Below are 13971 nucleotides of genomic sequence, written 5' to 3'. Positions count from 1 at the left end.
AATGTTTGGTGCATGGTTGGCTGCTGCTGTTGTTGAATCCAGAGGATAGGAACTGAAATGAACTGTGGATTGCTTTCATACTGAATGCAGGCTGAAATTGAAGAAGGAAGTTTGCTGCTGAATTGTTAAAGGCGTGAGTTTGGTAGTTATACTTGAGTATCTAATCCTCTATGCCATGTGAAAGCCTTGAGATAGAATAGGTAGAGTTGCGGCTGATTTGTCTTCTCTCATTTTTCTTCTTTTTACTCTCACGCGTTACTTCCGCATGCTTGTAGGTATGTAGCTGTAGTGTTTTGTGATAGTGATAGGTTTTGATTGTAAGTAGAGAATAGTGGTGATGTAAATAATTCTCTACAGTCATTGTGTAAAGCTATATCTGCAAATCTAATTTTTTGTATCATTGCATATCTATAAAATCGATTCTAGGTTTTGCTGAATAACTATGCTTCGATATAACATCTCTACGAATTAAATAACTAATTTAACTCGTTCTCATTAGTCTGAACCAAATCACGACTTTCAAGTAACTAATAGAAATAAAATCTCTATCGCATATAAAATAACAACTTTAAGTTGACTTTGCTAAGTCAGTTATAGATTTGAAAATATAAATTATTAACTGGCTCAATAATTTATATCCCGATTCTCTCACGCGAAGCTAACAAGCATAACTAAAATAATAATAGGCAAAGAATACATATAATTTATAATCCTAGTTGAATTCTAAATATAAATAATTATTGGACTTTTCAATTACTGAAAGATGCAATAATAATTATCGATTTACTGGTCTTAATCATAAATAAAAGAGCGGGCTACTACAATATACGTGTTTTAAGAAAGCCCACCTCATTCCGTTCCCACTAGGGGCGTAGAGTTACCTCCTTCTTTAGCTTTCACTTCCCGTCTGGACCTTTATTGACGAAGAGTCGATAAGTTCGAGAAGAAAGTCGTGTAAGAAAGGAAGATAGGTCTCTAAACTAAACTATCTCCTTTAATGATTTTAGGGTTCTAGCATCCATATTAATCTTGTTTCGTCTCGTTCAAAACCTTAAACTCAAAGCATTTATCACATAACTAACATTTAGGTTCGAAACTATTTATTCGAATATCAACATGCGCATCAACCATAACTCATTCTACTCACGCCATCAAGTCAGATATTCCGTCATTTAATAACAAATCATATAATATTACATAAACAAATTATGTCATCATAGATCATTCTTTCTCATACTTAAAATAATTTAATCATTTTCAAATAATCCATATTAATAAGTCATTTGAAAAGAATTAATTTAAATAAGAATTTAACTCAAAATATTTTATTTTAAAGTCCATTTGTAAAAATACTTGAAATAAAAGAACTCCATTTAAATAATTAATTTAAAGGTCAATATATAATTAAATTAATCAAGCTCAATTTAAATTAATAATTAAGAGCTCAAATAATTTAAATAGATATAAGCCCAAATTAATTAGATAAATTAGATCCATTCAATTTTTTTATTAACCAAGAGCCCAAATATTTAAATTAAAATAGGCCCAAAACTTTTAAGTGAAATAAGCCCATCGGCTTTTATTTGTAAAGGGCCGAGCCCAAACATTTAAATCGAAGCCCATCTGTTAATTAAATAAGGGCCCACACACTTATTAAAATCGGCCCAAGTCTCGGCCCAACAGCAAGTAATAAAATTGGCCCAAGTCTCGGCCCAACAACAAGTAATAAAATTGGCCCAAGTCTCGGCCCAACAACAAGCCCAACAATTTAAATAAAAGCCCAAAGCCCACTTTTAATTCTAAACCTAAATAAAACACACACTAAACACACTCAAACACACACATTCAGCCAACACTCACCCTCTCATCTCTCTTTCTCGGACTCCCTCTGTCCGCCTGCCGTTCAACGCGGCCGCCACCGCCGCCGCCGGCGAGCGGCGCGGCTGCTGCCTCTCTCTCCTCCCCTGAACTCTCGTCCTCTCTCACCCTCTCGCCTCTATCTCTCTATCTCGGCTGATCCCTCAATCGCTCACCTCTCTCTCGGCCGCTGGACCCAAGCGCAGCAGACACCACCACCGCGGTGCGCCGCCATCGCCGGGCCGCCGCCTGCTCCCTCATTCTCGCGGCAGATCCGCCGCCGCGTCAAGACCACGGCGCCGTCGCTCATCTCGCCATCTCCATTTCCTTCTCTTCTATTTATCTCTCTACACGCCCTGACCCTCTCCCTCTCTTTCCTCGATCTGTCGGAACAGGACGCACGCCGCCGTCAAAACGGTGCGCCGCCGCTGCTGCCTCCGTCGTCCTCGCCGGTGGCTCACGGCCAGGAGCCGTCGACCGCCGACAACCAGGTATACCCCATCTCCCTATTCTCCTTTTTCTTCCCTCATCTTTTCCCCTTTTTTTTTAAATTAAAAACTGAAATCCTTCCTCTCTTTCTCTCTTGGCAGAACGGAACCACCGCGGCTCCGCCGCCGTCTCGCCATCGCCAGAGACGGCGAGCCACCGAGGCTGCCGCCTCCCTCTGATCTCGACTCACACACACAGCAGGGTCAGCCCCCCCTTCAAAGGTTTCAAGCCTCAAATTCAGTCGAACACTTAGCACATAGGATTTGAGCAAAAATCAAATACTGTAAATTTCAGTTCATACGTTAATACATGTAAATTTTTCTTTTGGATCATTCTCGTTTGGTGGTTCTCTGATATATTGGATAAAAGGGGAATACCTTGAATAGGTGTGGTGGAAGATATTTATTTCTGCAGATTTTGTTTATCACTAAGATTAGAAACGTCAGTTGTGAAAAAAATAAATTGAAAGAGATGAATATCCTCATTCTATTACCTTAACTTGCTGTGTGAAATTGAGACTGCAGAATTTAGAAATGGTGAAGTGGTGAGGTTTGGGTGAAGAATGGTGTAGGTTATAAAAGAAAAATGGGGTGGCTTGGATGGATGAGGATCGTGGACTTCTTCAGCTGACAAGTATGAACACTTCAGCTAGCTTTGTATGACTGAAGAATTTCTTCAGCATGCGTAGTAAATTCTTCAGCATGCTTAGGATTCAGCATGCTTAGGATTATTCAAATTTAATCATTAAAATATCTAAGAAATTAATATATTAATTATATGGTTCCAAACTCATTTAAATACATTAAGACATATAAGCCTAATTCTTATTGAAGCATAAAATCCATTTGAGCTTGCTTCTAACATAATTTAAATTACTCATGGGCTTAAGTAAACAATCGATAAAAGATTCATATTTAACACTTCAGTGTTAAATTCTCCACAATAAATTAATGGACTCAAAATATGTTTTGAGTGCATCATCTATTGAAAATAAAAAAATAAATCATCACATATATAAATTATCAAATTCATATAAGTTCGTTTATCAAATTCATATAAGTTCGTATTTTATTAATGGATGCTGAACCCTAATTACCATAATCAATCCTTAAATCAGTAATTAAAAGTATATAATCCTTAATAAAAAGTCGGGTCATTACATACTATCCCCCTTAAAATAAATTTCGTCCCGAAATTTGTACCTCAGAAAATAACTCTGAGTACTTCACTTTCTTGTTAGACCGTAGTCTATTCTTGACCATGATATATTCATAGGTCCCTTACTATCGGTATCGACTTAGTCCTTAGTACCTGAACTTCCCGATCTAAGATAGATTTGGATCTTCCTTCGTAACTCAAATATTGACTAATAACAATGTTGTCCTTATGGATCATATGCTTTGAATCGTAAACATACTTCTCTATTTGCGACACATGGGATACATTACGCACATTCTCAAAGCTTAGCGCTAACGCTAACCAATAAGTTATTGGGCTCATCCTTTCTACAATCTCGTATGAGCCTATAAAACGGGGTTTAGGTTTACCCTTCACATTGAATCCAATGATTTCTCTTGATGGAGAAACTTTTATGGAAATTATCTCTCCACTTTCACATCATAGGTCAATTCGTCATTTGTCAACATATGACTCTGTCAATCATGACCCTCTTTTATTCACTATCAAATTTTAACGGATGATTTCAATCATCTAGTCATTTCATCTCAACAAAGTGGTGATCTATATTTCCTCGCGTATAACGCCTCATTTGGCAACCTATCGATAGTCGATTGATAACTGATATTATATATCTCACAATGAGTGGCAAAAACATGTTCTCAGCTTTCACCCCGGTTTAGCTCGGTCGTCTTCAACATACCTTATTAGTAATTTCTATGTCGTTTAAGCGGAACTATAATGACTAATATCTCTAAAGCATTCTTAAGGCAACTTAAACAGTTTGTAAGGAGACCAACCATTTCGAGCATGTAGGCAGACAGCCTAAAACGCCGTTATAAACTTTTATTCATTCTTCGACGGAATCTCGAGTCATGTGGGCATTGGCTACCCCCTTTCGTGACAACTTTTGCTTAAGTCTGAAGGATTCGAAAAATCCATCTCGACAAATCCATTAGTTCGTTAAGGGTTCGGTTTGTCCCAAACACGATATTAAGCTAGACTTTATGAGCTCAAAGACTCAAAGTAACAATATGATATGTTATAAAACCTTCACTTGCTAGCACGCAAGACATATTTCAACAAATGAGGTTACATCTCGTTTCATTCCTCCTAACTAGAATTTTTCTAGATCTTAATATATCTTAGTACTTCTTGGTGACAGTATATGGGTGCCATGGCTTTATCTTATTCTTAAGTTCATTGTCATGGAGATGCATATCTTCCCTTCAAAGAAGATAGCATTATCTGATTCGTCGTTGTAATTCTTGAAATTTCTTATCCTTATTCTTACTCGTAACTTCTCATCCTTCCTTCGTGCTCCTACCACAATTTTCCTCAAGCTGGGTGGTTTAATCACTTCTATCATCATCTTATCATATCTTAGACGAGGCCTTCCGGCTCACTATATCATCTACTACATTGGTCTTGTCCATGTGATGGTTAATACCAAAATCATAATTCTTTACGGGTTCAACCCATCCTCTTTGTCTCATCAGCTACTACAAATTCCTTATCAGGTTTTAGAATCTCTAGCACTACAATTCAAAATCATCAAAACTCTTTATCAGTAAACTATCATTTATACTCGACACCAATTGTTCGAGTGTCAGATACCAACATTTATGTGCGTTATTCATAACTCTCACACTCATTCCATTTAGACACATAATCGATATCAAACTCAAAATAATAAATTATATCTTAACCATTTATCATGCTCATAGTTCTCGATTAAATCTCGGACTTTGTAATTAAATACTAAATTCCAACTATAATTAATTAACATGTTTCTCTCATTTATTTATCTCATTTAAAATAATAAATCTAATCCATGCTAATTTCTCATACTTAGCCATTTTATATGCATTTCTCATGCAATTCAAAAAAAACTCAATAACTTACTAATCATGCTCATCTCATAAATACTCAAATAATTCATATAGTCTTACTAACATAGCATTAACTCATATGCACTGCTAGTTCACTTACATGACTTCACATACTCCACATATCTCAACTTAATAAATCATCGAATAGTTAGAAAATTCGTATTTAATGGAAATAAATTCCAAAAATTTAAATACAAATATTTTTAATTATTCTAAACACATTGGCATGCTCAAAATAACTCAATTAAAATCGAGCATCGCTCGTCTCTGGCCTTATGACTCACGGCCTTCATCAAATTTGAACCTTGGTGTTCAAATTAATCTAAGTAAATTATACGTGCAATATTTAATAAATATAAACACATATATAAACTCAAATCATTCAATATGTTCCAGAAAATGCCACTTCCTTGAGCAAAACTCACACCTACTGATTTGGCATAAATTCGTTCACCCAATAGTACTTGTGTACATGGTCCCTAAATGTTCCTTATGTTCATCTTCATTCTTGGAGTCACTAAGACGAACTTATCCAGGTGAAGGTAGAATACTCTATCAATGATGCCCATAAATATATCTGGGCATTTGTTAGCCTGAATGGCACACCTACAAACTTGTAGTGGTCATAACCCATTCTAAAATTTGTCTTGAGTATACTTTCTTGTATGACTTTTAGCTAATGATACTCGATCCTAAAATCGATCTTGGAAAAACACACTTGCATCCTTGAGTTGGTCGAACAATTCATCTACCCTCGGTAAAGGATATTCATTCATGAGTATTAGTTTGTTCCACGCTCTATTGTCTGTGCGCCTTTTTAAAGTACCATACTTCTTCATAACATACAAAATATGCGCTCCTGATGGGAATGCACTAGACATGATCAAACTTAGGTCTAGTCATTTTCTGCAATTGGATCTTTAGGCTCTCCAACTCCTTTGGAGTCATCTTGTTCGATGCTGTTGATACACGTGTCGATCTTGGTACTAGGTCGATGGTAAATTCTACTTGTCTATTGGGTGGCAGTCTTGGTAAGTTCTCCGGATAATCATAATGGAATTCACGTATAACTTCTACGTCCTCGACTGTCCTTTCTGTTCTAGCTCCTCTGTTTAGATATACAAGGAAAACTTGGTAATGTTTCTTATTTATCACCTTCATGGCTTGTATGTATGAAATAACTGATATCCGCTCCTTATACTAATCTCGTGAAAACTTAAAGCGTCTATTCCTGGAGGTTTGAAGGAGATTTCTCATTCATTGCATAAATCATAGCATATAGTTCTCAGCTATCCAGTCCATTCTGAGGGTTACATCTACGTTCCATATTGGTATAACATCAAGTTATTCGCTACCACCTTAAGTGATCCTATATTCAATTATAGGTTCATATAACTACGTGTCACTATCGTTGTTCCTTCTATGGGTGAAAAGTTTTTCATGTCTTGACCACTTTGTTCAGTTTGAATTTGTGTCGGGTGATCCCCGAGCATAACTACCTTGGCGTCTAGAGTTTTGTTGAGCAATTCAAAGTACGTAAACTCACCGTGGTTGGCGAATGCCATTCTTATCTCATACTTTAGGCCAGGTCGAAACTTCTTCGGCATCTATTCATCGATGTCCACCTATTGTGGGGCATAACGGATATGTCGCAGCAAATCTGGTCGTACTTGGTCATAGACATCTTGTTTTGCTTGAGGTTGAACATTTTCGTTTCTCTCCTCCTATCGCAGATATAAAAAAAAATATATATGTAATATGTGTCCGTCTTATAATCTTACTAAGACAAGTTTGCTAACATTCTTGAGTCATTGCTTTTCTTTTGGCCTCCCACCAAAATCTGTAGATCTAGTCAACTGGAACGCAACACATGAAGTCTTTCTTGTGCGGTACAAAGAAAATCAAAGGTTTTCTTCATCGTCTTAATCTAGAGTTTACCCTCAACTGGATTCTTGGTTTCATAGCTATAACAAGCTTTACTCGAGAAAAAGTTCATCCATCTTTCGTAATGGTTTATTTTTGTCCTCATCTCGTTTCTAGCTTCTCATCTACCAGACATTCTATTTTTCAAAAAAAAAAAAAAACGATCATCAATACATTCCTTTTCTCATATCACATATGTAATATTTTTTTTTTCCATGATTCCATCGTGAAATCAGCATAGACAAAATAACTCAAGTCCTTATTCTCAAACCTTACGGTTTGTACTATAAATTGTTAACAAAAGAAGTGGTCGATAATAATCAGAGGAGAAATACTAATCTCAACTAATTTAGACACAACTGAAGTCAATTAACCATGCTATAGTTTGGGTGACTTACTAAGTCAATATACTAACGCTTCTTAGTCGTATACATCAAAAGAATCTACTAGAACAACTCAAAAGTTGCAAAGGCTCAAATCTCAAATGATATTATAATAAAGTGTTGCGGAAAATTTGTTCAAGAGACTCAAATAAATAACCAGAGGGTTGAAAGGAGTAACTACCAGGTCGAACAAAATGACCTAGAGTGAGAACCCATCTGATTTTTAAACTGAAGTTGAAATACAGGGGTTTATAAACCCAAAAGACGTCTACTGAGATTTGGATCATGTGGACTGGCCAGGTCCAACATAATCACTTCCCAGTTACGCGGGAAACATCATCCCGAACTTGGTAATTCTGGGTCTTCTAAACCCTCAAGATACTATATATAACAAAACTTCAGCTCGCAGTAAGCTAAAAGTTCAAACTTAGGATCATTTGTTCTAGACTCATATTCTGAACATTCAACATTCTTACATAAGTAGACATATTACAACATAGTAATGTAACAGTCAAACCATATTCTTTCTACAACTCATCATGAAACGAAGTCAATTTGATATTCTGTCATGTGTGAACTTTCGAACGTAGAGACTATGCTTAAAACCTTCGTGGTGTAACGTCCATCTTGAAGTTGTCTCATGCCACCTTTCGTTGACTTACTTTCAACGTGGCACGTATCCTTTCAGTCTATCTTTGAGTTTCAAAGAAACTACAGTCTCCCGAAGGAAACCAAAACATTCGTGATGTTCATTCATTTTCTGTTTCGTCATTCTCAAGCATCTAGGTTATAGGGATACCCTATAAATCCATCAATCTATGTTCTTTTGCAAATGTGATCATAAAACTTATAACAATCTACATTCCTTGAAAACGTGTTCATTATCATTCATTCCTCGAATCGTATTAACATAGTACGCATCAAATCTGTCATACCAACGTAAATCATTCAACATTCATTCATAGCATATCTTTCACAATCATGTTCTTGCAACAGTTTAAATCCATAACATAATTAAACATTGTAACTTCAGTTACCTTTTTCTTTGATTGAGCGTGATGCAATGGAGCGTTGAGCGGTGTCATAAGATTCATTTAAGTCAAATGACTCGATCTATACTTGGCTTTTGAAAGAAAATTCTTGGGCCAGAGCAAACGAACTGCTCTGATACCACTCTGTCACAGCCCGCAATCCCTAAGGATGGTTTAACCGGGGTTATGACTCGGGAAGGGGATTAAGAAGCGGGGAAAGAAAGGGGCATTTACTTAACAATCAAACATTTTACGAAAAGAGACATTTATTATATAACACTAGGATCATAACTGATCACTTGGGCAAATACAAGACGTTTGTTCGGGAAGGCCCGTCGAAGTGGATTACCCAACAAAAGAGTATCATACTTAAAATAAAACATTAGCATAATCAGAGTATCTTGCAGCGGAAATACGTGTGAGTTATACATATGAAGATGTATACTCAAGGTTACATTACTGTTCTACGTCTCAAGGGTACATTATTATTTTATGTCAAAAGGTACATCCGCTCAACTCCACTCCATTCCATCACCCGCTCAACCTGCACATTAGGGAAAACAACATGCAGGGCTGAGTAAAAATACTCAGTGAACATATGCCGGAAATATAACATTTTATATCATTTATTGTACTGCCAACAGTAACACACATGGTTTTACTTGAAGGACCTGTGCTTACTAAACATTTTCTTTCATTTCATAAAGTTGGATGCGCATCCCATTTTCAGTCTATATGATCCATATCTGTTCCTTTTACACGCCGGGAAGGAGGCCTCCTTCCACGGACGCCAAGACCGGTCGCAAGCGACACACAGTCTCCATGAGTGTACACGTTAACCCTTACTAGCAAACCTTCGTCTAGCGTAGGGTCCGAATTCGATTTCCTTTATAGTTGGCGAACCAACACAGATAGGATACATACATAAAATATAAACATTTTTGGCAGACAATCATTTCATAAACATTTCCTTTTCTTTCATAAGAACCATTCATCATTTAATCATTTCCATAAACATTTCATTTAATAAGAACCATTTACCATTTAAAATATCACAGTTATATCATGTCATTCATTTCATTTCGTATAAGAGGCCTGTATGCAGGGGATCTCTATATACGTGTTTTAAGAAAGCCCACCTCATTCCGTTCCCACTAGGGGCATAGAGTTACCTCCTTCTTTAGCTTTCACTTCCCGTCTGGACCTTTATTGACGAAGAGTCGATAAGTTCGAGAAGAAAGTCGTGTAAGAAAGGAAGATAGGTCTCTAAACTAAACTATCTCCTTTAATGATTTTAGGGTTCTAGCATCCATATTAATCTTGTTTCGTCTCGTTCAAAACCTTAAACTCAAAGCATTTATCACATAACTAACATTTAGGTTCGAAACTATTTATTCGAATATCAACATGCGCATCAACCATAACTCATTCTACTCACGCCATCAAGTCAGATATTCCGTCATTTAATAACAAATCATATAATATTACATAAACAAATTATGTCATCATAGATCATTCTTTCTCATACTTAAAATAATTTAATCATTTTCAAATAATCCATATTAATAAGTCATTTGAAAAGAATTAATTTAAATAAGAATTTAACTCAAAATATTTTATTTTAAAGTCCATTTGTAAAAATACTTGAAATAAAAGAACTCCATTTAAATAATTAATTTAAAGGTCAATATATAATTAAATTAATCAAGCTCAATTTAAATTAATAATTAAGAGCTCAAATAATTTAAATAGATATAAGCCCAAATTAATTAGATAAATTAGATCCATTCAATTTTTTTATTAACCAAGAGCCCAAATATTTAAATTAAAATAGGCCCAAAACTTTTAAGTGAAATAAGCCCATCGGCTTTTATTTGTAAAGGGCCGAGCCCAAACATTTAAATCGAAGCCCATCTGTTAATTAAATAAGGGCCCACACACTTATTAAAATCGGCCCAAGTCTCGGCCCAACAGCAAGTAATAAAATTGGCCCAAGTCTCGGCCCAACAACAAGTAATAAAATTGGCCCAAGTCTCGGCCCAACAACAAGCCCAACAATTTAAATAAAAGCCCAAAGCCCACTTTTAATTCTAAACCTAAATAAAACACACACTAAACACACTCAAACACACACATTCAGCCAACACTCACCCTCTCATCTCTCTTTCTCGGACTCCCTCTGTCCGCCTGCCGTTCAACGCGGCTGCTGCCTCTCTCTCCTCCCCTGAACTCTCGTCCTCTCTCACCCTCTCGCCTCTATCTCTCTATCTCGGCTGATCCCTCAATCGCTCACCTCTCTCTCGGCCGCTGGACCCAAGCGCAGCAGACACCACCACCGCGGTGCGCCGCCATCGCCGGGCCGCCGCCTGCTCCCTCATTCTCGCGGCAGATCCGCCGCCGCGTCAAGACCACGGCGCCGTCGCTCATCTCGCCATCTCCATTTCCTTCTCTTCTATTTATCTCTCTACACGCCCTGACCCTCTCCCTCTCTTTCCTCGATCTGTCGGAACAGGACGCACGCCGCCGTCAAAACGGTGCGCCGCCGCTGCTGCCTCCGTCGTCCTCGCCGGTGGCTCACGGCCAGGAGCCGTCGACCGCCGACAACCAGGTATACCCCATCTCCCTATTCTCCTTTTTCTTCCCTCATCTTTTCCCCTTTTTTTTTAAATTAAAAACTGAAATCCTTCCTCTCTTTCTCTCTTGGCAGAACGGAACCACCGCGGCTCCGCCGCCGTCTCGCCATCGCCAGAGACGGCGAGCCACCGAGGCTGCCGCCTCCCTCTGATCTCGACTCACACACACACAGCAGGGTCAGCCCCCCCTTCAAAGGTTTCAAGCCTCAAATTCAGTCGAACACTTAGCACATAGGATTTGAGCAAAAATCAAATACTGTAAATTTCAGTTCATACGTTAATACATGTAAATTTTTCTTTTGGATCATTCTCGTTTGGTGGTTCTCTGATATATTGGATAAAAGGGGAATACCTTGAATAGGTGTGGTGGAAGATATTTATTTCTGCAGATTTTGTTTATCACTAAGATTAGAAACGTCAGTTGTGAAAAAAATAAATTGAAAGAGATGAATATCCTCATTCTATTACCTTAACTTGCTGTGTGAAATTGAGACTGCAGAATTTAGAAATGGTGAAGTGGTGAGGTTTGGGTGAAGAATGGTGTAGGTTATAAAAGAAAAATGGGGTGGCTTGGATGGATGAGGATCGTGGACTTCTTCAGCTGACAAGTATGAACACTTCAGCTAGCTTTGTATGACTGAAGAATTTCTTCAGCATGCGTAGTAAATTCTTCAGCATGCTTAGGATTCAGCATGCTTAGGATTATTCAAATTTAATCATTAAAATATCTAAGAAATTAATATATTAATTATATGGTTCCAAACTCATTTAAATACATTAAGACATATAAGCCTAATTCTTATTGAAGCATAAAATCCATTTGAGCTTGCTTCTAACATAATTTAAATTACTCATGGGCTTAAGTAAACAATCGATAAAAGATTCATATTTAACACTTCAGTGTTAAATTCTCCACAATAAATTAATGGACTCAAAATATGTTTTGAGTGCATCATCTATTGAAAATAAAAAAATAAATCATCACATATATAAATTATCAAATTCATATAAGTTCGTTTATCAAATTCATATAAGTTCGTATTTTATTAATGGATGCTGAACCCTAATTACCATAATCAATCCTTAAATCAGTAATTAAAAGTATATAATCCTTAATAAAAAGTCGGGTCATTACATACTATCCCCCTTAAAATAAATTTCGTCCCGAAATTTGTACCTCAGAAAATAACTCTGAGTACTTCACTTTCTTGTTAGACCGTAGTCTATTCTTGACCATGATATATTCATAGGTCCCTTACTATCGGTATCGACTTAGTCCTTAGTACCTGAACTTCCCGATCTAAGATAGATTTGGATCTTCCTTCGTAACTCAAATATTGACTAATAACAATGTTGTCCTTATGGATCATATGCTTTGAATCGTAAACATACTTCTCTATTTGCGACACATGGGATACATTACGCACATTCTCAAAGCTTAGCGCTAACGCTAACCAATAAGTTATTGGGCTCATCCTTTCTACAATCTCGTATGAGCCTATAAAACGGGGTTTAGGTTTACCCTTCACATTGAATCCAATGATTTCTCTTGATGGAGAAACTTTTATGGAAATTATCTCTCCACTTTCACATCATAGGTCAATTCGTCATTTGTCAACATATGACTCTGTCAATCATGACCCTCTTTTATTCACTATCAAATTTTAACGGATGATTTCAATCATCTAGTCATTTCATCTCAACAAAGTGGTGATCTATATTTCCTCGCGTATAACGCCTCATTTGGCAACCTATCGATAGTCGATTGATAACTGATATTATATATCTCACAATGAGTGGCAAAAACATGTTCTCAGCTTTCACCCCGGTTTAGCTCGGTCGTCTTCAACATACCTTATTAGTAATTTCTATGTCGTTTAAGCGGAACTATAATGACTAATATCTCTAAAGCATTCTTAAGGCAACTTAAACAGTTTGTAAGGAGACCAACCATTTCGAGCATGTAGGCAGACAGCCTAAAACGCCGTTATAAACTTTTATTCATTCTTCGACGGAATCTCGAGTCATGTGGGCATTGGCTACCCCCTTTCGTGACAACTTTTGCTTAAGTCTGAAGGATTCGAAAAATCCATCTCGACAAATCCATTAGTTCGTTAAGGGTTCGGTTTGTCCCAAACACGATATTAAGCTAGACTTTATGAGCTCAAAGACTCAAAGTAACAATATGATATGTTATAAAACCTTCACTTGCTAGCACGCAAGACATATTTCAACAAATGAGGTTACATCTCGTTTCATTCCTCCTAACTAGAATTTTTCTAGATCTTAATATATCTTAGTACTTCTTGGTGACAGTATATGGGTGCCATGGCTTTATCTTATTCTTAAGTTCATTGTCATGGAGATGCATATCTTCCCTTCAAAGAAGATAGCATTATCTGATTCGTCGTTGTAATTCTTGAAATTTCTTATCCTTATTCTTACTCGTAACTTCTCATCCTTCCTTCGTGCTCCTACCACAATTTTCCTCAAGCTGGGTGGTTTAATCACTTCTATCATCATCTTATCATATCTTAGACGAGGCCTTCCGGCTCACTATATCATCTACTACATTGGTCTTGTCCAT

At 37.0% G+C, this 13971-nt stretch overlaps 3 long non-coding RNA genes across 3 annotated transcripts; 2 read left to right on the top strand and 1 right to left on the bottom strand.

Moving 5' to 3' along the window:
- The first annotated feature begins 2268 nt into the window (after nt 1-2268).
- LOC131021684 (uncharacterized) lies at nt 2269-2773 on the top strand. The gene is made up of 2 exons (XR_009101034.1): nt 2269-2348; nt 2448-2773. It is a non-coding gene; the product is annotated as an uncharacterized LOC131021684 (long non-coding RNA).
- A 6148-nt stretch (nt 2774-8921) lies between these two features.
- LOC131021683 (uncharacterized) lies at nt 8922-12026 on the bottom strand. The gene is made up of 3 exons (XR_009101033.1): nt 11853-12026; nt 11737-11767; nt 8922-9295 (listed from the first exon to the last, which is right to left on the bottom strand). It is a non-coding gene; the product is annotated as an uncharacterized LOC131021683 (long non-coding RNA).
- Nucleotides 11280-11786, top strand: LOC131021682 (uncharacterized). The gene is made up of 2 exons (XR_009101032.1): nt 11280-11359; nt 11459-11786. It is a non-coding gene; the product is annotated as an uncharacterized LOC131021682 (long non-coding RNA).
- Nucleotides 12027-13971: the final 1945 nt, after the last annotated feature.

This window comes from Salvia miltiorrhiza, chromosome 4, assembly GCF_028751815.1.
Source record: "Salvia miltiorrhiza cultivar Shanhuang (shh) chromosome 4, IMPLAD_Smil_shh, whole genome shotgun sequence".
Classification (NCBI taxonomy): domain Eukaryota; kingdom Viridiplantae; phylum Streptophyta; class Magnoliopsida; order Lamiales; family Lamiaceae; genus Salvia; species Salvia miltiorrhiza.
The sequence above is the reverse complement of the archived record's forward strand: the minus strand, read 5'-3'. Positions and strand labels throughout refer to the sequence as shown.